Source organism: Barbus barbus (assembly GCF_936440315.1).
Source record: "Barbus barbus genome assembly, chromosome: 9".
Taxonomy (NCBI): Eukaryota; Metazoa; Chordata; class Actinopteri; order Cypriniformes; family Cyprinidae; genus Barbus; species Barbus barbus.
The window spans coordinates 30,297,871-30,322,933 of record NC_136737.1 but is presented as its reverse complement, the minus strand read 5'-3'; the positions used below and the strand labels follow the sequence as shown (position 1 = coordinate 30,322,933).

The 25,063-nt window shown below is 35.9% G+C and overlaps 1 pseudogene across 1 annotated transcript in view; it reads right to left on the bottom strand.

The window, feature by feature from the left end:
* The window catches only part of LOC306875291 (NACHT, LRR and PYD domains-containing protein 3-like), an 87,123-nt pseudogene extending 67,926 nt beyond the window's left edge, over window positions 1-19,197 (bottom strand). The window contains exons 1-6 of the transcript in view: window positions 19,137-19,197; window positions 18,705-18,877; window positions 16,867-16,974; window positions 16,691-16,751; window positions 12,650-12,854; window positions 10,744-12,492 (exon numbers count right to left, since the gene is read on the bottom strand). The product of the transcript in view is annotated as an NACHT, LRR and PYD domains-containing protein 3-like (transcript). The remainder of the gene's footprint in view (window positions 1-10,743; window positions 12,493-12,649; window positions 12,855-16,690; window positions 16,752-16,866; window positions 16,975-18,704; window positions 18,878-19,136) is intronic.
* Between the last annotated feature and the right edge of the window lie 5,866 nt (window positions 19,198-25,063).

The window sequence follows — 25,063 nt, the reverse complement described above, 5'->3', positions numbered from 1 at the left end:
TGGGGGTGGGCTGTGAGTGACTGTGTGAGTGACTGTGTGGATTGAGTGTGGATTGAGCCAGTGGGTGAGAGAGAGAAAGAGAGAGAGGGTCTGTTTTTTAAAATCTTAAAAAAATGCTTATAAATCATTAAAGATTTTGATAACACTTTATAATAAGGTCTCATTTCTTAACATTAGGAAATGCATTAATTAACGTGAACTAACAATGAAAAATATATTTTTACAGCATGTTAATTCTTCCATGATAGTATGAAATAACAAAGAGCAATTTTTTTTAAAGCATTTATTAATCTTTTTAATGTTAGAAAAATAGTCATGTTCAAAAGATAAACTTTAAAATTTAATAATATATTAACACATTTTGGAATTAATATTGATCAACATTAAATGGTATATAATTATTAATTTGTATATATATATATATATATATATATATATATATATATATATATATGATAGCTACAGACACCAAACTCGGTATATAAATTGTTCTTATTAATCCGAACAACTTTCTAATTTACAGTCATTAGCTACGACCAACAGGAAGTCGGCTATATTTATTTTAATGTGTGTTTTTTTTTTTTAAACGGGCTGTAAACAAATTCATACTCCTCCAATCAGAAACACGGAAATCACACCAAACATTTTTTGTCATGATGCCAAAATACTGATGATGCTAAATTGCGGACGGATTTAGGATATCTCGAACGATGATTTAATGGAAATTTATTAAAGTTACAGTAAAAAAGAACACTTTTTTTTTTTTTATCTTTTAAGAGCAGCTTCCAAACACTTCATAAAAAATTACATACACAGAACAAGACAGTCTGAGGATATGTGATTATTTCATGAATTTACAATACACTATGGCGAAAAGAAAATTTTCAAACTTATCAGAGTTCTCCTGTCTCTGTGCTTCTAATGTGTGCGGTAGGTGACTGGGTGGGTGACTGACTGTGTGAGTTTAGTGAGTGTGGAGGGGGAGGGGGAGAGAAAGAGAGAGAGAGAGAGGGTCTGTTTAAACTTCTCAATAAAATCCTTAAAAAATGCTTATAAAGCATTAAAGGTTTTGATAACACTTTATAATAAGGTCTCATTTCTTAACATTAGGAAATGCATTAATTAACGTGAACTAACAATGAAAAATATATTTTTACAGCATGTTAATTCTTCCAGGATAGTATTAACTAACAAAGAACAATTTTTTTTTAAAGCATTTATTAATCTTTTTAATGTTAGAAAAATAGTCATGTTCAAAAGATAAACTTTAAAATTTAATAATATATTAACACATTTTGGAATTAATATTGAACAACATTAAATGGTATATAATTATTAATGTTTATATATATATATATATAATGATAGCTACAGACACCAAACTCGGTACATAAATTGTTCTTATTAATCCGGACAACTTTCTAATTTACAGTCATTAGCTACGACCAACAGGAAGTCGGCTATATTTATTTTAATGTGGGTTTTTTTTAAACAGGCTGTAAACAAATTCATACTCCTTCAAGCAGAAACACAGAAATCACACCAAACATTTTTTCTCATGATGCCAAAATACTGAAGATGCTAAATTGTGGACGGATTTAGGATATCTTGAACGATGATTTAATGGCAATTTATTAAAGTTACAGAAAAAAGAGAACTTTTTTTTTTTTATCTTTTAAGAGCAGCTTCCAAACACTTCATAAAAAATTACATACACAGAACAATACAGTCTGAGGATATGTGATTAATTTCATGAATTTACAATACACTATGGAGAGGAGAAAATTTAAAAACTATCAGAGATCTCCTGTCACTGCTTCTAATGTGTGCGGTGGGTGACTGGGTGGGTGACTGACTGTGTGAGTTCAGTGAGTGTGGAGGGGGAGAGAGAGAGAGAGAGAGAGAGAGAGAGAGAGAGAGAGAGAGAGGGTCTGTTTAAATTTCTCAATAAAATCCTTAAAAAATGCTTATAAAGCATTAAAGGTTTTGATAACACTTTATAATTAAGTCTCATTTGTTAACAGTAGGGAATGCATTAATTAACATGAACTAACAATGAAAAATATATATTTTACAGCATGTTAATTCTTCATTGATAGTATGAACTTACAACGAACTAACAATGAACAAAATATTTTTAATATTAGAAAAATAGTCATGTTCAAAAGATAAAACTTTAAAATGTAATAATATATTAACACATTTTGGAATTGATTTTGATCAACATTAAATGGTATATATTTATTAATGATGTAAATTAACAACAGTTAAATAATGTTGTTTTTTAACATTGGTTAATTCACAAATAACATTAAATATTAACAATATATTTTTTACTTTATTCATTTGTGTTAGAAAAAAATATTCATGTTAGTTAATGGAAAAATAAATCATTAAAACCTTTGGTAACTATAATAATTTCTCATTTGTTAGCATTAGTAAATGCATTAACTAACATCAACTACCAATGAAAAATATATTTTCACAGAATTTAAAGTTTTATATGTTGTTCTGTGTGTGTGTGTGTTTCACAGAGTTGATGGTTTGGATTAACCCTTTAATTGCCGTATCCCTTAAAACCAAACTGCCAGAGGGTTACTGTAATGCTTGTGCTCGCTGGGCACCGTTTTATCGATGCCACCGGGGTGGCGTATGCTGACGGCTTGGGCCCGTCATCGCTGCTCGCAGCTATATATTTTTTTTTTTTTTTTTATTATTTTTTATTTCGACTATCCGGGTACTTTTGGGGGCCTTAACGTGCCCGAAAACTCTTGAAAATTGGCACACACATTGGAACCTGCGGCCATTAGGACGCCGCTGAGGCTGGGACCCGGGCGTGGCACAGGGGCTCTACGGCGCCCCCTGCAAAATTGTCAGAAAGCTTGATGTATAGCTCACACATACTTGCACGTATTCATATGAAACTCGGTACACATATAGAACTCATTGAGCTGAACAACTTTCACGCTGCATGTTTTAGGCTCCGCCCAACAGGAAGTCGGCTATTCAGGGCTGTTTAAAAAGCGCATGCTCTGGAATTTGATATACTCCTCTGAGGATTTCCATACGATTGCCACCAAACTCGGTGAACATGATCTCAAGACATTGGGGACGCTAAATTGCGAAGATATTTTTGATATGTCGAACGGTTTGCCCGTGGCGAGGCGATGAAGTTATGGCGAAAAATGAGACCCAGGAAATGCCTAATAACGTCCACATACATTGTATGATGTAGATCAAACTTCAGTGATTTGTTCGTTGTATGATGCCGATCGGATAGATGTGACTATTATGACTGAAAGTTATAGCGCCACCAACTGGCTGCAGGAAGTGTGTCGTTTTCAAAATGCTTTGAATTCAGCATCTTCTTTTTACTCGATTTGCTTCAAACTTCACCAGAATAATGTCAAAACATGGCCGATGTAAAACTGTGAAGGGAATATTGATATCTAAAATTATGTTACCATGGCAACGTGTCAAAGTTGAAAATTCGTTTCTGGTGATTTTGAGGCAGATAACATGTTTAGAATGTCATGAAACTCAACACACATATGAGTATTAATGATAGTTAGACACTGGAAAAAGCTCATAAACGGGCGTGGAAGAGGCACTCTATAGCGCCACCTTTTGTCAAAAATGGGGGGGTTAGTTTTAGCTACAGATACCAAACTCGGTACATAAATTGTTCTTATTAATCCGGACAACTTTCTAATTTACAATCATTAGCTACGACCAACAGGACGTCGGCTATATTTATTTTAATGTGGGTTTTTTAAAAAAACGGGCTGTAAACAAATTCATACTCCTCCAAACAGAAACACGTAAATCACACCAAACATTTTTTCTCATGACGCCAAAATACTGAAGATGCTAAATTGCGGACGGATTTAGGATATCTTGAACGATGATTTAATGGCAATTTATTAAAGTTACAGTAAAAAAGAGAAAACTTTTTTTTTTTATCTTTTAAGAGCAGCTTCCAAACACTTCATAAAAAATTACATACACAGAACAATACAGTCTGAGGATATGTGATTAATTTCATGAATTTACAATAGACTATGGTGAGAAGAAAATTTAAAAACTATCAGAGAGTTGATATAATGCTTCTGAGTGAGAGGTCCTGTCAGCCTGCAGCTGAGTGAGGGGTGGGGGTGTGAGTGACTGTGTGAGTGACTGTGTGGATTGAGGCAGTGGGTGAGAGAGAGAAAGAGAGAGAGAGGGTCTGTTTTTTTTAAATCTTTAAAAAATGCTTATAAATCATTAAAGATTTTGATAACACTTTATAATAAGGTCTCAATTCTTAACATTAGGAAATGCATTAATTAACGTGAACTAACAATGAAAAATATATTTTTACAGCATGTTAATTCTTCCATGATAGTATGAACTAACAAAGAACTTTTTTTTTTAAAGCATTTATTAATCTTTTTAATGTTAGAAAAATAATCATGTTCAAAAGATTAACTTTAAAATGTAATAATATATAAACACATTTTGGAATTAATATTCATCAACATTAAATGGTATATAATTATTAATGATTATATATATATAATGATAGCTACAGACACCAAACTCGGTACATAAATTGTTCTTATTAATCCGGACAACTTTCTAATTTACAGTCATTAGCTACGACCAACAGGAAATCGGCTATTTTTTTTTTTATGTGTTTTTTTTTTTTTTTTAAACGGGCTGTAAACAAATTCATACTCCTCCCAAGCAGAAACCAACAATTCACACCAAACATTTTTTCACATGCTTCCAAGATACTGAAGATACTACATTGCGGACGGATTTAGGATATCTTGAACGGTGATTTAATGGCAATTTATTAAAGTCACAGTAAAAAATAACACTTTTCTTTTTTTTTATCTTTTAAGAGCAGCTTCAAAACACTTCATAAAAAATTACATACACAGAACAATACAGTCTGAGGATATGTTATTAATTCCATGAATTTACAATACACTATACAGAGGAGAACATTTTCAAACTTATCAGAGTTCTCCTGTCTCTGTGCTTCTAATGTGTGCGGTAGGTGACTGGGTGGGTGACTGACTGTGTGAGTTCAGTGAGTGTGGAGGGAGAGAGAGAGAGAGAGAGAGAGAGAGAGAGAGAGAGAGAGAGAGAGAAAGAGAGAGAGAGAGAGAGAGAGAGAGAGAGGGTCTGTTTAAACTTCTCAATAAAATCCTTAAAAAATGCTTATAAAGCATTAAAGGTTTTGATAACACTTTATAATTAAGTCTCATTTGTTAACAGTAGGGAATGCATTAATTAACATGAACTAACAATGAAAAATGTATTTTTTACAGCATGTTAATTCTTCATTGATAGTATGAACTTACAATGAACTAACAATGAACAAAATATTTTTAATATTAGAAAAATAGTCATGTTCAAAAAATAAAACTTTAAAATGTAATAATATATTAACACATTTTGGAATTGATTTTGATAAACATTAAATGGTATATATTTATTAATTATGTAAATTAACAACAGTTAAATAATGTTGTTTTTTAACATTGGTTAATTCACAAATAACATTAAATATTAACAATATATTTTTTACTTTATTAATTTGTGTTAGAAAAAATTATTCATGTTAGTTAATGGAAAAATAAATAATTAAAAAAAGCTTATAAATCATTAAAACCTTTGGTAACTATAATAATTTCTCATTTGTTAGCATTAGTAAATGCATTAACTAACATCAACTACCAATGAAAAATATATTTTCACAGAATTTAAAGTTTTATATGTTGTTCTGTGTGTGTGTGTGTGTTTCACAGAGTTGATGGTTTGGATTAACCCTTTAATTGCCGTATCCCTTAAAACCAAACTGCCAGAGGGTTACTGTAATGCTTGTGCTCGCTGGGCACCGTTTTATCGATGCCACCGGGGTGGCGTATGCTGACGGCTTGGGCCCGTCATCGCTGCTCGCAGCTATATTTATTATTATTATTTTTTTTTTTTCAATCATCCGGGCACTTTTGGGGGCCTTAACGTGCCCGAAAACTCTCGAAAATTGGCACGCACATTGGAACCTGCGGCCATTAGGACGCCGCTGAGGCTGGGACCCGGGCGTGGCACAGGGGCTCTACGGCGCCCCCTGGAAAATTGTCAGAAAACACGATGTATAGCTCACACATACTTGCACGTATTCATATGAAACTCGGTACACATATAGAACTCATTGAGCCGAACAACTTCCGCGCAGCATGTCTTAGGCTCCGCCCAACAGGAAGTCGGCTATTCAGGGCTGTTTAAAAAGCGCATGCTCTGGAATTTGATATACTCCTCTGAGGATTTCCATACGATTGCCACCAAACTCGGTGAACATGATCTCAAGACATTGGGGACGCTAAATTGCGAAGATATTTTTGATATGTCGAACGGTTTGCCCGTGGCGAGGCGATGAAGTTATGGCGAAAAATGAGACCCAGGAAATGCCTAATAACGTCCACATACATTGTATGATGTAGATCAAACTTCAGTGATTTGTTCGTTGTATGATGCCGATCGGATAGATGTGACTATTATGACTGAAAGTTATAGCGCCACCAACTGGCTGCAGGAAGTGTGTCGTTTTCAAAATGCTTTGAATTCAGCATCTTATTTTTACTCGATTTGCTTCAAACTTCACCAGAATAATGTCAAAACACGGCCGATGTAAAACTGTGAAGGGAAGATTGATATCTAAAATTATGTTGCCATGGCAACGTGTCAAAGTTGAAAATTCGTTTCTGGTGATTTTGAGGCAGATAACATGTTTAGAATGTCATGAAACTCAACACACATATCAGTATTAATGATAGTTAGACACTGGAAAAAGCTCATAAACGGGCGTGGAAGAGACACTCTATAGCGCCACCTTTTGTCAAAAATGAGGGGGTTAGTTTTAGCTACAGACACCAAACTCGGTACATAAATTGTTCTAATTAATCCGGACAACTTTCTAATTTACAGTCATTAGCTACGACCAACAGGAAGTCGGCTATATTTATTTTAATGTGGGTTTTTTTTAAAAACGGGCTGTAAACAAATTAATACTCCTCCAAGCAGAAACACGGAAATCACACCAAACATTTTTTATCATGATGCCAAAATACTGAAGATGCTAAATTGCGGACGTATTTAGGATATCTTGAACGATGATTTAATGGCAATTTATTAAAGTTACAGTAAAAAAGATAATTTTTTTTTTTTTTTATCTTTTAAGAGAAGCTTCCAAACACTTCATAAAAAATTACATACACAGAACAATACAGTCTGAGAATATGTGATTAATTTCATGAATTTACAATACACTATGCTTAGGAGAAAATTTAAAAACTATCAGAGCTGCTTTTGAGTGAGAGCTCCCTGCCAGCCTGCATCTGAGTGAGAGCTCCCTGTCACTGCAGCTGAGTGAGGGGTGGGGGTGGGGTGGGGTGTGAGTGACTGTGTGGATTGAGGAGCTGGGTGAGAGAGAGAAAGAGAGAGAGGGTCTGTTTTTTAAAATCTTTAAAAAATGCTTATAAATCATTAAATAAGGTCTCAATTCTTAACATTAGGAAATGCATTAATTAACGTGAACTAACAATGAAAAATATATTTTTACAGCATGTTAATTCTTCCATGATAGTATGAACTAACAAAGAACAATTTTTTTAAAGCATTTATTAATCTTTTTAATGTTAGAAAAATAGTCATGTTCAAAAGATAAACTTTAAAATGTAATAATATATTAACACATTTTGGAATTAATATTGATCAACATTAAATGGTATATAATTATTAATGTTTATATATATATAATGATAGCTACAGACACCAAACTCGGTACATAAATTGTTCTTATTAATCCGGACAACTTTCTAATTTACAGTCATTAGCTACGACCAACAGGAAGTCGGCTATATTTATTTTAATGTGGGTTTTTTTTAAAAACAGGCTGTAAACAAATTAATACTCCTCCAAGCAGAAACACGGAAATCACACCAAACATTTTTTCTCATGATGCCAAAATACTGAAGATGCTAAATTGCGGACGGATTTAGGATATCTTGAAAGATGATTTAATGGCAATTTATTAAAGTTACAGTAAAAAAGAGAATTATTATTATTTTTTTTTCTTTTAAGAGCAGCTTCCAAACACTTCATAAAAAATTACATACACAGAACAATACAGTCTGAGGATATGTGATTAATTTCATGAATTTACAATGCACTATGCAGAGGAGAAAATTAAAAAACTATCAGAGAGCTGTTAGACTGCTTCTGAGTGAGAGATCCCTGCCAGCCTGCAGCTGAGTGAGGGGTGGGGGTGGGGTGGGCTGTCAGTGACTGTGTGAGTGACTGTGTGGATTGAGGCAGTGGGTGAGAGAGAGAAAGAGAGAGAGGGTCTGTTTTTTAAAATCTTAAAAAAATGCTTATAAATCATTAAAGATTTTGATGACACTTTATAATAAGGTCTCATTTCTTAACATTAGGAAATGCATTAATTAACGTGAACTAACAATGAAAAATATATTTTTACAGCATGTTAATTCTTCCATGATAGTATGAACTAACAAAGAACATTTTTTTTAAAAGCATTTATTAATCTTTTTAATGTTAGAAAAATAGTCATGTTTAAAAGATAAACTTTAAAATTTAATAATATATTAACACATTTTGGAATTAATATTGAACAACATTAAATGGTATATAATTATTAATGATTATATATATATATATATAATGATAGCTACAGACACCAAACTCGGTACATAAATTGTTCTTATTAATCCGGACAACTTTCTAATTTACAGTCATTAGCTACGACCAACAGGAAGTCTGCTATATTTATTTTAATGTGGGTTTTTTGTTTTTTTAAACGGGCTGTAAACAAATTCATGCTCCTCCAAACAGAAACACGGAAATCACACCAAACATTTTTTGTCATGACGCCAAAATACTGAAGATGCTAAATTGCGGACGGATTTAGGATATCTTGAACGGTGTTTTAATGGCAATTTATTAAAGTTACAGAAAAAAGAGAAAACTTTTTTTTTTTATCTTTTAAGAGCAGCTTCCAAACACTTCAAAAAAAATTACATACACAGAACAATACAGTGTGAGGATATGTGCTTAATTTCATGAATTTACAATACACTATGCGGAGGAGAAAAATTTAAAACTTAGAGATCTCCTGTCACTGTGCTTCTAATGTGTGCGGTGGGTGACTGGGTGAGTGACTGACTGTGTGAGTTCAGTGAGTGTGGAGGGGGAGAGAGAGAGAGAAGAGAGAGAGAGAGAGAGAGAGAGAGAGAGAGAGAGGGTCTGTTTAAACTTCTCAATAAAATCCTTAAAAAATGCTTATAAAGCATTAAAGGTTTTGATAACACTTTATAATTAAGTCTCATTTGTTAACAGTAGGGAATGCATTAATTAACATGAACTAACAATGAAAAATATATTTTTTACAGCATGTTAATTCTTCATTGATAGTATGAACTTACAATGAGCTAACAATGAACATAATATTTTTAATATTAGAAAAATAGTCATGCTCAAAAGATAAAACTTTAAAATTTAATAATATATTAACACATTTTGGAATTGATTTTGATAAACATTAAATGGTATATAATTATTAATGATGTAAATTAACAACAGTTAAATAATGTTGTTTTTAACATTGGTTAATTCACAAATAACATTAAATATTAACAATATATTTTTTACTTTATTCATTTGTGTTAGAAAAAATTATTCATGTTAGTTAATGGAAAAATAAATCATTAAAAAATGCTTATAAATCATTAAAAGCTTTGGTAACTATAATAATTTCTCATTTGTTAACATTAGTAAATGCATTAACTAACATCAACTACCAATGAAAAATATATTTTCACAGAATTTAAAGATTTATATGTTGTTCTGTGTGTGTTTCACAGAGTTGATGGTTTGGATTAACCCTTTAATTGCCGTATCCCTTAAAACCAAACTGCCAGAGGGTTACTGTGATGCTTGTGCTCGCTGGGCACCGTTTTATCGATGCCACCGGGGTGGCGTATGCTGACGGCTTGGGCCCGTCATCGCTGCTCGCAGCTATATTTTAGTTTATTATTTAATTTAAATAAAAACTAAATAAAGTGCAATATTATTATCACTATTATTAATTTATTTTTTTATAGTTATATTTTATGGGTCACACTGCATGCCGTGGCCTGTGTGAGGACCAAACCAAATCTCCAGGTTCTCATATGAACCAGGCTGAAAAACTTATGAGCTCCTCTGTTTATATGCTTTCCACACGCACACACACACACACACACACACAGACACACACACGCACACACACACACACACACGCACACACACACACACACACACACACACACACACGCACACACACACACACGCACACACACACACACACACACACGCACACACACACGCACACACACACAGACACACACACACAGACACAAAGAAACATTTTTTTTTATTCTAATCCAGTATTTGTAATATCAGAGAGTAGCCTAACGGTCATGTTCCTGGAGGCAGCTCATCTTTGCACAGTTTGGATGAATCTCTCTTATCAAACACACTTGATTCAACACTTCAGGTCATTAGTAGAGCGCTCTGTGATGTTAGCTGAGTGTGTCAAATAAGAAAGACCTCAAAATATACAGAAACAGTGTAGAGAAACACAGGCCTACTGTTCACAATAAAGTCAATAAAACAAAGACACTGTAAAATACTCACTCAATCTTTCTAGATGCTTTGATCACTGGCAGCAGCCTCAGGAGACATTCTTCTGATGGATCATATTTACTCAGTTTAAACTCATCCAGCTCTTCTTCTGAGTTCAGCAGCACAAACACCAGAGCAGACCACTGAGCAGCAGACAGAGAGACTCCAGAGAGACGACGGTAATCTGTTCTGCTCAGGTATGTTTGTACCTCCTGCTCCAGTGAACGATCATTCAGTTCATTCAGACAGTGGAACAGATTGATGGATTTCTCTGGAGAGGGATTCTTCCTGATCTTCTGTTTGATGTATTCAGCTGTTTCCTGATTGATCTGAGAGCTGCTTACTGTCTTTCTCAGGAGGCCTTGTAAGAGAGTCTGATTAGACTCTAGTGAGAGACCTAGAAGTAACCGGAGGAAAAGGTCCCAGTGTCCGTTCTCACTCTGTAAGGCCTTGTCCACTTCTCTCTTCAGTAAACTGGTCATTCTTGATCTGAACTTATTCCTCAGTCCTGTGTTTTGTTCAGAAAAGGACAGCAGCTTGAATAAAGCAGCAAGAAACTCCTGAATACTCAGATGAACAAAGCTGTACACCTTCCCCAGCTGCAGTCCAGACTCCTCTCTGAAGATCTGGGTACAAACTCCTGAGTACACGGACACTTCTCTGACATCAATGCCGCTCTCTTTCAGGTCCTCCTCATAGAAGATCAGGTTCCCTTTTTCCAGCTGTTCAAAAGCCAGTTTTCCTAGAGACAGAATAGTCTTTCTAGCCTGATCAGAATCAAGGTCATATTTCCCATCATACTTCTGCGTCTTCAGTTTGGTCTGAAAGATCAGGAAGTGTGTGAACATTTGTGTGAGAGTCTTGGGAATCTCTGCTCTCTCTGCTTTACCCATCATCCTCTCCAGAACAGCGGCTGAAATCCAGCAGAAGACTGGGATGTGACACATGATGAACAGACTTCTTGATGATCGGATGTGTGTGACGATCCTATCAGCCAGACTCTCTTCCTGAAATATTCCTCCTTCTGAGGGTCGTTGAATCCTCGTACCTCTGTGACCTGGTGGACACACTCAGGAGGGATCTGATTGGCTGCTGCTGGTCGAGAGGTGATCCAGAGGAGAGCAGAAGGAAGTAGATTGCCCTTGATGAGGTTGGTCAGCAGCACATCCACTGAGGCTGATTCTGTCACATCAGACAAGCTCTGATTGTTTAGGAAATCTAGACGTAGTCGACACTCATCCAGACCATCAAATATGAACATGACTTTGTAGTCATCATAATCTGCTGATTTAAATTCTTTGGTTTCTTTGTGAAGGTGGTTTAGAAGTTGCTTAAGGCTGAGATTCTTCTGTATCAGATTCAGCTCCCTGAAAGGAAGTGGAAATATGAAATGAACATCCTGATTGGCTTTTCCTTCAGCCCAGTCCAGAATGAACTTCTGCACAGAGACTGTTTTTCCAATTCCAGCGACTCCTTTAGTCAGCACAGTTCTGATGGGTTTGTCTTGTCCAGGTGAGGGTTTAAATATGTCATTGCAGTTGATTGGTGTCTCCTGTGTCTCTGGTCTCCTGGACACTGTCTCAATCTGTCTCACCTCATGTTCATTATTGACCTCTCCACTGCCTCCCTCTGTGATGTAGAGCTCTGTGTAGATCTCATTCAGACGTGTTGAGTCTCCATGATTGGACAGTCCTTCATTGATTCTCTGATATTTATCCTGTAGTCTGGATCTGAGTTTTTGTTGATACACAGGCATCAGTTCTGAGCAAAGGAAATAATTCTTGTTATTGGCAGAGCAATATTTTAGAAGTGTATTTTTAGGTTTGATATGTTAGATATTAGATTGTGTCATGAGATTCAGAGACAGAAGGTTCATAATAAAAACACAGGCTATAATCAGCTGATCCAGAGCTCTTACTGGTCTGTAGTGTGTTAGCGAGGTCTGTCTGGTTCATCTTCCTCAGGATGAACAGTGTGATCTTCAGAAGCCCCTCTCTGACTCTGATATGACCCTCGTCAGCATAATGGTCTCTTTCAGAGCATTCTGGGTAATCTGGACTCAGTAGTCTCTTAAAACCTTTCAGCTCACTCTTCATCACAGAGATGATGTTCTGCTCAAGCTCCTGAAATAGTGAATATTATTTTGTTTAGTCAAAGGCATGAATACTAAACATCACTGAATTATATCACACCTGCTAATAACTTCCACTGTTTGCTCAGACATCAGCGTCTACAGATACTGAGGTTAAAAGAGGGAGTTTGACTGGATTGGCTGTTTGCTAGATTGATGTTCATCTTTGTGCAGCAGTCAGGTTACATATGGATTCAGCTTCTCTACTTTAGTGATCATTGATCTGCTTTATAGTGGCCTACAAATTATCTTACATTGGTAGGAAAGTAAATGTGACTATTACAGAGAGGATTGCACAGATTTATGAAACAGTCGTATGCCGTCAATCCCATCATAGAAAGATGTACATTGATAAATGTGGCGGCAGAAAACAATCGTCGTTTGAATATCACGCCCCTAAAAACACCCCGGTTTAGAAACCTGGCCCCTAGAGTTTAGGACACGGAGAAACATAACCCGCCAAAAAGAGGAAGTGATCTCATGAAAGAGAAATTGATTTTACTCAAAAAAATAAAAACCTTATAACTCATTTAACCTTATAATTGCAAACAATAGCATTAATTTATATGTATATTAAATACCAGTAAATTGAACGAAACATTCATAAACATTATAAACACTATATAGATTATTTAGTTCTCCTTAATCCACAAGAAACCCTTTAAATTTAACGCTATTACAAAACAAGAATGAAAAAAATAGTAGCTATAAAATGTTATATTAAACTATGAAGTAAAACACAAATGAGGCTATAGTGGCATTCATTATAATACAACGTCAAGCTGAAATGAATGAATTAAAGCGAAACTAAACGGCATTGGGCTCACAAGCCTCTCTCATTCAACATCCAAATGTTTCCATTTTTTGCCATGTAACATTTGTTTAATAAACTATTATCTGTGATGTAAACAAGGCTTTGCACTTCACTTCGCAGACAGCAAGCACACTCGGGCCGATTCTGTCTGAAATGCGGCACTGTCGGCTCAGTCTCGGCATCGGTGAGAAGATAATGGACCAGAGCCACGCCGACTCTACAAAACACTTCTGGCTGACAGACGGCTTCTTCTATCTGGGCCGATCGCGCGGCAGGTCTACACTCGGTGTAGTTGTGTGTATCTCCTTCGCCCGACTCGGGCTCTGACGGGCCGCTGCTAGAATGAAGGAGATCCGCGCCTGAGAGAAAGATCTGGAGGTTAATCCTGAGGAGATTTCGGCGGGCACAGATCTCAAGAGGAACACTTCAGCTGCAAAAGGTAAGTTATTTAATTTATTTAATATTCAGTCACGTGTTGTTTAATGTTTTAAATGCCACGGAAGAGTATAGTTTTTAGATGGTTTCTATTAGGAGGTTTGCGATGATAACATAGCGTCAGAAAAACCGTTCGGTCCCGAATATATTGAGTGTTGATGAGTACAGGCCTAACTGTTAAGCGCGCTCTCTTTAGAAAAACGGGGTGTTTTTTAAATATAAAAAACTGATGAGCTGTATCCTGTGCACGATAATGTTAGCTAATTAAATTAATGAGTTAAATTCCATTTTGTTTTCTAGAATTAATTCGATCGTCTTTTTCAACGAGTGATTGCTATTGAATCATAGGAGTCGACTCCGCTGCTGGCGCCATAGATATCTATACGAGTGACTCTCTGATTTGATTCACTTAACCATTCAAATGAATCATTTGTGTGTGAATCAAACTGAGCACGCTGTTATAGCACCTGCTAAGACAATTCAATATGTGCAATCTGAATTATTAATAATATTTATTTTGTGGTAACTCTGCTGTTTAGGAAGCTCTGACACAGAAAAACACTTTAGATAAGAGAAAGCCGAAAAATGTGTATCATGTTTAGTTTTTGAATGGAGGCCTAATCTGTCAGCTGCATAAGAGCAGGGTCAATTTTTAGACTGAATGAAAACTTTTGAAGTTGTATGAAATATTCTTAATGGTATCAATCCACAATCTGACTTGTGATGCAGCCTGGAATAATCACACCATGTTCATTGGTTTGGTCAGAGGAGACTGTTTCCTGACTGAGCCTGGTCTTGTTTGAGTTCCTTGTCACTGATGCCTTTTGACTTGCTTAGTTGCAGACACTTAATATTCAGCAATATTATTCCCTTGACTGCACTGATGCCATTTGATAATAACTGAACTGAATTATGACATAATGTTTTTATATATATATATATATATATATTAGTAAATATAATTTACTTGTTACTTTGTGGTTTAAAAAGTGTGTTAATGTTTATACTGTAGTGCATTTGTTCATTGTTAATATATATATTAAAGTATTTGGTAATTTTATAATAAAGCCTTTTTAATGTTTTTAAATGGTTGTTTTTGTGTTTCACTGCTGAATTACATTTAGCAGGTTCTGGGCCACATTAACACATCTTTAAATGGTCTCTCACATCTTAACACATTTGGCCCGGGGACCAAGCCGAGTCTCAGCCGGATCTGGCTTGAAGTGTCTGGGCCAGATCAGGGTCACGTCAGTAAATAAGAGTCATTTTACAGGGCATGGGCCACATCTGGGCCAGAGGAAATTGTTTGTGTCTGTTTTCAGTGTGTGGGCCAGTTTTGGGCCGGGGACCCAGCCAGAATTGGGCCAGAAGTGAAGCAAGGTTGTGGCCCAGAGGTGGGCCAGACAAATTTTGCTATCTGGGTTTTGTTCCAGTATCCATGTAAAATATGCCCCTTCACATGCGCAATAAATGTTTGTTTCAGCGCTGAACGCTGATTTTACAGTGGACCTTGTAAATTGTGCAGTCTAACTTTATGTTTGGTTGACTGCATTTTAGTTTGATTAATGGCTGAAATGTCAAGTTAGTAACGCTGAAATGTTGCGTGTGAGGCACCTGCGTGATCACCAATCAGTTACATTAAATAAAATAAAGATATGAAGAAAACAAATAAAATGCATTAAGAGTGTCACAAAAACGAAAGAGTTTTTTTTTTTTTTTTGTTAATCTGTTAATTAAGATACATATATTTCGTGTAGCCCTATTTATTTTATTTTAATTTCTTTTTTTTCTCCATTCACAGAAGCACTGCAGGTGCGTGATTCCTCGTGGTCTATTTATGCTGCTATTTGAGCATATAGCTAAAGCCCTGAAAGAGGGGAAAAAAAAGAAAAGCTTTGTTTGTCGGTTTAGGAAAATAATCAAAATGCTGTCATTAATCAATTCTCTGAAATTGTCTATGCTGCACGCAAGTTCAGGCTAACTCAAAAACACGAGCTCAGACCTGACGTCAGATTTGATCGTATCCGCTCGCGCCCTTATTGATCAATTACAAGTGTTGCGTAGAAACCACCGTACGCCCAATTCTCCGTCTTAGGTTCGTTTCGTAAATGAGGCCCATTGTGTTGACACACACACACACACACATGCACACACACACACACACACATGCACGCTCGCACACAGACACACACATGCACACACACACACACACACACACTCACACACTCACACACACTCTCACACACACACACACACGTTGGTTTTTGTGGTTTATGGGGACTCTCCATAGGCGTAATGGTTTTTATACTGAACAAACTGTGTGTGCTATTGCCCTACACCAACCCTACACCTAAACTTAGTCCTCACAGGAGACTTTGTGCATTTTTAGATTTTCAAAAAAACACCATTTAGTATGTTTTTTAAGCCTTTTGAATTACGGGGGCATAGGCAGTGTCCTCATAAACCACCTTCATATTGTAATACCTCTGTCATACCCATGTCATTATACATTTGTGTCCTCATAAACCACATAAACATGCGCACACACACACACGCACGCACACACAAACAAAACCAACCTTGAAAATGGAGTCTAAGTTCTTCTTTGCTGAATGTGATTCTGGTCCTTCATGTTTTTGACTGCAGTTAAACAAATATTGAATATTTTTGTAAATATGTATGAATGTAATTAAAACAGATCAGTAAATGAATGAATATCATATAACTATTTCTGATACTGTAAACTAAACAGCACCTCAGATCAGCAGATGATTCTCCCGAGCTGAATTTCATTGGAGGATCCATTGACGCATCACTCTTGATGGACACACAGCTGGGTTCAGGAGAGTCATTCTCACACAGACTGAAACACAACAGCAATACAAACTGTTTCTGAAAATCTCACACTGCTCTGACAGAAACACCTTTACTGTTTCAAACTCCCTTTAATGTTCATCTTTCACTGAAAAATGGCGATGGGGAGGTTGTTGAATTTTTAAATATGCATTTCATATTTCCTACATGATTAATTTATGTTCCTCATCTAAACATATTTGAATCATGTAGCATGTATTTATTCTGTAAGGATGTTCAATCATATAGAATTAGTCATGTTGAAGCTAAATAAAGTAGTTATGAGTTCTTCAGAAACCCCGCTCCTTTGTGAAGGAAACTGATTCGCACCCATCACCATTTAGTCTCTCGCTGTGGATGGATCTGAGCTCTACACGGAGTTAGGGAACATAAACGCAGATCAATTATGTTGAAAGAACATATAAATATCTGCAACCGATGTACATATTATTTTCATGGAGGACTGTGTTGTGTCTTGAGAGTTAAAAGATTAAAGTATTATTTTCTATCAATAAAAGGATCTGGCCCATGTGCCCTCTTCATTCATGCATTATAGAATAAAATAGAGCAATACAGAGACACTGGTGCAGGGACGGATGATGACGCAGAGGTGCCCTGGACTGATTATAGGCCCTCCTCAGTTCAAATTGCAGTCATTTTTCTTACCTTCAAATAGCAATGGATTTTATCTACACTAAATAGCTATAGATTATATTTACACTATGTTACAATAGCAGGGTTTTCTGCTATTTATACTACTTGTTGCAAAATAGTGGCAATTATCTGCACTTCAGTATTGTATTACATTATAAACCAGTATGCAATAATAACGTATTGAGTGTAAATGATCATTTTAATTCAGATTATTAAATGGATGCCACCTTATTGATACAATAAAGCCCTCCCTACACCTACCCTAACCCTACCTACCCGTTACTGTATTTTCAACTTTCTGGTTATTTCTTTCATTTTTATTAAAAATAAATGCCTTTACGATGTGATATGAGATTTGAAAAGGGAGAAAAGTCTAGTCGATCGCGTCAAAAATCCTCCCATAAGTGATTTAGCATCTGCGCCACTGGAGCTGCTGGTCCATAGCAAAAGACGGGTTCAACCCCATAGCAGCTTTTTATAATCTTCACAGAGCCAATCACACGATGCTGGAGAATTAGTGTAAATAGACTCTCCGTTTACATTATCAAAGAACATTATCATTGACTTTAGTCTAATTCAAGCACTCTCAAAAACTCCCATTAATCACTGAAGTTGCTTACATTGTGAAATGAATATCTTGCTCACATCTTACGCACATCTGCACTTTGTTGTTTCTGATGAGAGAAATGGTCAGAGAGCAGAATTCATTCAGGGAGCGCTCACACTGAATAAAACACTCATCTGAATGCCTCTTATTGGTCATTGTACTCATGAGCTCAACAGAATCATGTGTGATTGGTTATAATGCGCAGTGCTGGAGCTAAAAACACAGCAGTCTCTGGCTCCGTGCCAGACAGTGAAGCTGAGCAAACACAGATTTGAATTTAGCACCGAACATCTAATCACACCGGTGTGATCGTTTATCAGAGACAAACATATATTAATCAGCTATTTGTATCTTTTGGAAGCTGCATTCAAAATCCACTTGACTCAAAGATCTGAGGGGCACGGTTGAAATCGTGTTATTGTAGCATGCATTTATTGTTTCTGAACATTAAAAATGTGAAACATATTCAGTTTTCTCACCTCTTGACTGTCTTTATCTGTGTGTGATGTTCTTCAGAGAGATTCATTCTGGAGGCCATGGTTTCATCTAAAAGCAGATACAGATGTTGATACACAGAGTGAGTTATGAATCATCTCAGCAGTTAATTTTCTCAAATCCAGCTCTGTCTCATCAGTCAGTCCTCAGTAATGACCTGCACACATGAAAAACTATTTCATCCTGATATTATTTACACAGAATCACATTATTCACAAACTGCAGAACAAGTTCAGACGAGCACTGTGTTAAAATGAAAGTAAAGCTGGAATCAGACGATTTACAGACTCTGTGTTTTATCTCCTAATGTCATTTTAACTACTTTCAGAATATCTGATCCTGCTGCTGTACTTCACTTTAAATCAGTCTGGATTGAGTTTGGCTATCAAAGATAATTGTGAACTCCTGATACTCACTGTGTTTTTCTCTCTTCATGTAGTTTACTTCCTCATATAACAAAACAGATCCTGCTGGAATAGTTTGACTTTCTCTGTCACCTGACAAGGAGGAGTTTGAGTCTCTTAATAATGATTTTTATTCTTTATTATTTAAAGTTATAACCCCTCAATGTATTTTCCTCACAGGAGTGTTGTTGAACTGAATATATAAAGCAGCTCTCTGTAAAATCTCAAACTAATGGCTCTCTGTCAGCTTCCTCATCTCTTGCTCCTCTTCAGGATACGAGTGGAATATTTTAACAGTGTCAAGAATCTCATTATTTTCTTTAGTAATGTGAGAAGCAGAGAAAGCAATGATCCTCCAGCTGTAAGTTAAAAACTTAACTATTTCAAACAATTATATAAATCAAACCTATAAAAAGCAGGATTTAAGTGTAGTAAAAAGGCTGCTGGTTACTCTTTACAGATCCCCATCTGCTACTAACACTATTTACAATAAAACACAGACTTTACACTGAACTACAACACAATCAATTACTCTAATCGTGACAGGGAGTCATTCTCTTTTGCTCGGATACCTACTAAAAACCTAAAAACAAAAACGAGATATACATTGTGTATCACCATTCAGTGCATTAAAAAAAAGAGTAAATGTTGTGTTTTATATTAATACCGAGAACAGTGCCGTCTTTACAAATACCTCCCTGTTCAATTTGGACATGTGGGAATTTGTTACAAATAGCTGTGAGGGAATCTTTTAAAACCCAAAAATATAGCCTTTTATACTTTTACCCACTAAGTTCTGCATTTTATGTAATTCAATTGCATAACAATTTTCCATCCATTTAGATTACATAGTTTTAACATAAAACAAATCAGTAAACTTAATGTGATTCATATGCATCAGTCATACGTGAATGAAACAAGTAAGGTTTCTGTAATAATTGACAGCAAAGTGCCCACACTGCTCAGTGTTCATGTGTTTCCACACTACAGAGGGTTAAAGTAGCATTGAAGCAGGGTTGGAGTGAGAAGATAATTATGTGCTGATTGATCATTAATGATGAACAGCTGCTGTTATCAAGAAGAATCACTGAAGGAAAGAGAAACACAAGAACTACAACTGACTTCAGCCACAGACGAAGATCAAATCAACTGAAATAAAGAAGACATTAAATCCTTTAAGATCTGATTAAACAGCTTCACAAACAGCATCAGATTGACTTTAGAGAAGCTCTTATCAAAACAATGTCGGCAGGCGCTTGAAGCACAGATTAATTTATTTAATCCTGCCGTTTAAAATGTCAAAATTAAAATAGATCTTTGTTGCTCGGTGGTTGGGTGCTCTCTCTCTGGCCTGGAACTAACATTAATTAATAAATAATCGGAAATGAAAGGGTTAGATGTCTGAGAAACGCGGCTGGACTGCAGCAGTGAAGCGAGAAGAAGAAAAGCCACCAGCAGCTCCAGGATATACAGAGACATTTATATTCAGGAGAGGAGAAGCTCTTGTTTTTTCCATTTGATTCTTTGTATTTATTTACGTTAACTCAGGTATGCTGCAGCATTGTGTTTCAGGTGTTATGAATCAACTGGGGTGTGCGCATGCACGCGAGTATGTTTACTTGGATTTCCAGCAATGTTAGATGGAGACAGATTAGTCACTGCGATATTCCACAGGTCATAGACTAAAACACGTTTTTCACCAGTTGTATACACTGGCATCATGCTTAATAAAACCTGTTCATTGAGTTTACTATTGTTCTTAATCAAATTATTTATTTTCTGAGTGATTCTTAATTAACACTAACGATTTAGGCCTACTGGTCTCTTGCCAGATTACTTGTGTTTCCGACCGTAGAAAACATGTTATGAGCAGAGCAGGATTCAAAGCCAAACTCTTTAATACTGTGTGTGTGATGAACACAGGAAAGCATTTTTCCACAGTTTGTATGAGCGAGATATGTCACATGTATGGCATGTTTACATTTTTATGGTGACAAAATGATTAACAGGTGTTTATTAAAAGTGAACCATGATGTAGGATCTTTCTTACTGACTCAAAGCTGCTTTTATTTGGTTCCATGCTGTCTTTTTTTTCTGAAAGTCCTGAGATAATCACTCAGCAGCCACATCTTTTTCACGACTGACAGAGACAGAGCATGATACTGTGATGATGAATAATTACATATATAGCTAATATTGCAAAAGACAGTATACAGCACTAACCTCATAATCATTTGGCATCTTACACAAATATGATACCTCTCTCCCAAACATTAGAATAGGAAAACCTTTATTGCAGACTTCTTGAACTAAAAATATGACACAGAAGTCTGTCAGTTTCATAAATAATGAGTGTGGGCCTCTTTATATATAATATATAATATTTCAGTGGTAACAAACTCGCTAACTTTTGGATTCAGCCTTTGTGAAGATTTTAGATGACCCTAACACCTGTGAAGAGATAACAACCCCTGCAAAAAACTCATGATCCCAACTCTAAATCAACATGAAAAACTGCAAAATTATCCTTATATTGTAATCATTATGATCAGTCCAGATGAAAACAGCAGTAAGTGTTTTCCGAGGTAATGCTGGTATTTTTGTCGGAGGCTTGTTGATGATGATAAACGTATTTAACCTGCTGTGATTATGTTTGGTTAATCAGTGATTAATCAGCGCAATGCAATCAACCTATTATTTATCTATTTGTTTATGAATTTGTTTGTTGATTACGTATTTATTCTTTTTATTTATTTATTAATCAATCAATCAATCAGTGGTGCTGATGTCATTGTAAGGCACAATCCCAGGGTGCACTACGATTTCCCACTCGATAAGAAGAACAGTTAATTAACACAGATGGGGACAATCCTTACATTTACGGCACAAAAACTGTTTAATCAGGTCAAGAAGTTGTGTTGAGAACCTTTAGAATTGCAAGGTAGCAGTTTCGTGATGCAGTAAATGACAGCAGATATTATAAAAATATAACGTGCTGCACCAAATGTGTAGTAGGCTAACGAAGTTAAATTAGCTAATTAAATTCAAACTTGTTTTTTTCATATATAATCATGCAAGATAATATCATAGGAGATTGTATGATTTTTAATTATGATGTGTGTGCACTTCAGTTACTATTGGTACTTAAATCTTACCAATAATAAACTATACAAATTCATAACTACAACAATATTGTGGCTCATCATATGGCATAATAAAGCAAATTAAGTGTTCTCTAAAGAAGGCTACGTTGTAAACCAAAGGCACTTTTAAGAGCCACGTCCGTCTTGTTATCCTGTACTTGTCTCTCTTTAGCTCGCTTTAGCTGTCTCTCTCTCTCTCTCTCTCTCTCTCTCTCTCTCTTTCGAGGTGCATGCTGGGAGGTGGGATGAGAGTGGTGTTGGGTGAGATCTGAGCTGTGTGAATTCACCTAGTCTTAATCACGGTTTTTTCTCTTTCTTTTTTGTATGGTTTAAGGTTTAGTCTTAGGTGATTTTGTTGTAGAGATTGTACAGGGAGGGATGGTGTCTCATGAGGAGACGCCGTCTTTGTCCTTGCGCAATGGTTTCAGGTGTGTGCCGGAGGAGGGCGTCACAGTGGAGAACGTGCTCATTTCGACTGGCGGGGAAGTAGGACATGAGAATATTGTATCCGCTTCTCGTATGAATAGAGCTGTAGTCGTGTTCTTGAAAGAACAATATTTTGTTAACCAACTAATTGAGAACGGCCTTGTTATAAATGATAACTTTGTTCAAGTTACTCCGTTACAAGCTCCAACAGCGAAAATTACGGTATCAAATGTTCCACCTTTTATTCCTGATGACGCGTTGGAGCGGGAGTTAGTTCGGTTTGGTAAATTTGCTAGTGGTTTCAAAATAATTACGCTAGGCTGTAAACATCCGTCTTTGAGGCACGTTAAATCTTTTAGAAGACAGGCTTTTATGTTTCTGGACTCTGCTGAAAATACGCTAGATGTTTCATTTCGAGTACGATATGAAGAGAGAACATACATGGTCTATGCAACAACTGGTAGTTTAAGGTGTTTCGAATGCGGTGGATTGGGCCATAAAAAGTTTGCTTGTCCACATAATCGAGAGCGTGAACCAGGGAATAACGTTAGTCCTTCTGTTTCGGGAGAAGGAGAAGTGGCGGAGCATACTGCTCAAGTGGAACAAGCAGGTGCATCAGAGGTAAGCGATTTTGTAGAAGCAAATGAGCATGTTGGTAATGATATAGATACTAATGTGAATGAACGTCAACAGAATGAAAATACTGCAAACACTGTAACTGTACAAAATATAAAGGCAGATCATCTAACTGCCGCAGTGTTGTCTTGCTGCTCATCTGCTGCAGATGAGCGACGAGATAATATTGTGGTAGTTGCAGGGCCCAGTTCAAGTAGATGTGAGGAGCCTATTTGTTTGGGTTCAAGAAAGAGAGAGTTGTGCCTAAGCAATGATGTTAGTGCAATGGAAGATGTTGTATCAGACGAGAATGGTTCTATTGATTATGAATGTGATTCAAAAGGAGGTTCTGTTCGTGAACCTGGAGGTGATTCTCAGGATGTATCCATTGAAGATTCCTCTTTGTATACATTAGAGGAAATTAATGGGTTTCTTGATGAGACATTTGGGAAACAAGTTAATATCAAGGATTTTTTTCCTGATGTTGTTAAATTTGAGAGGTCAGTGGCATTTCTGCAAAAGACTGTGAATCTTGATCAGTTGAGTGAAAAGAAACGTTTTCGTTTAAAAAAACATGTTACAGTCATTCGAAAAGTTAAAAGAGTGGATAAAAAGAAGAGGCTAAAGGCTTTCTTGTAAGTGGTTATCCATGCATCATGTGGTGATCTTGTCTTTTTTTCTGCTGGTTTCTTTTTCTGTTGTTTTTAATCTATCCTTCCTAAATACATATATGGATCTTTTGAGGGTGGGTTCATTAAATATTAATGGAGGGAGGGATAGACATAAATTAGCTTTAGTGTCTGAAGTTATGTTGAATACAAAGTTACATGTCATTTTATTGCAGGAAACTCATAGTGATATTGAGAATGAAATAGAGTGGGGGAAGTGGTGGAAAGGTCAGCATATACTTAGTCATGGTACAAATCTGAGCGCGGGAGTTGCTCTCCTTTTTTCTCCAGAAAGAAAAGTTAGTATTGAAAAGACAGAAGAATTTATAAAAGGTCGTCTTGTTCTTGTTAAAACTATTATTGAAGGGATGACAATTTATTTTATAAATGTTTATGCACCAAATGTGGGACATGAGCGATTACAGTTTTTGAGTATATTAACTAATGTCTTAAGACAAGATTTTAGTGATGGAGACATCATTATTGGTGGAGACTGGAATTGTACAGAGTGTTTTAATGTTGACCGTAACAATGTAGAGCCACATATGCTTTCCTCCACCTATTTGTCAAGATTAGTGAAAGATGCTGAACTTTTAGATATGTGGAGAATTAAGCATCCATTTGACAAACAATATACATGGGTAAAAATGTTAGATAATAGAGTGAGTGCTGCTCGGTTAGATAGAATTTATGTTTCAAAAAAATTTAATAATAGGGTTGTGGATTGTTGTATTTCTCCTATAGGTTTTTCTGATCACCATTTGATTTTCATGTCAGTTAATATGGAACAGTTTCCAAGAAAATCCTCTTATTGGCATTTTAATGCTAAATTGTTGCAGGATGCTGCATTTTCTGAATATTTTGTGGTTTTCTGGAACTATTGGAGAGAAAAAAAAATGATTTTGAAAATTTAAAACAATGGTGGGAGGTTGGTAAAACGCAAATAAAACTTTGCTGTCAACAGTACACTGCATATTGTACTACCACTCAAAGAGAAACTATTAAAGCTTTGGAAACAGATATTGAGTCTATAGAGACAGAAATATTAAGAAGGAATGATCCAGCTTTTATTGATAACTTACAACAG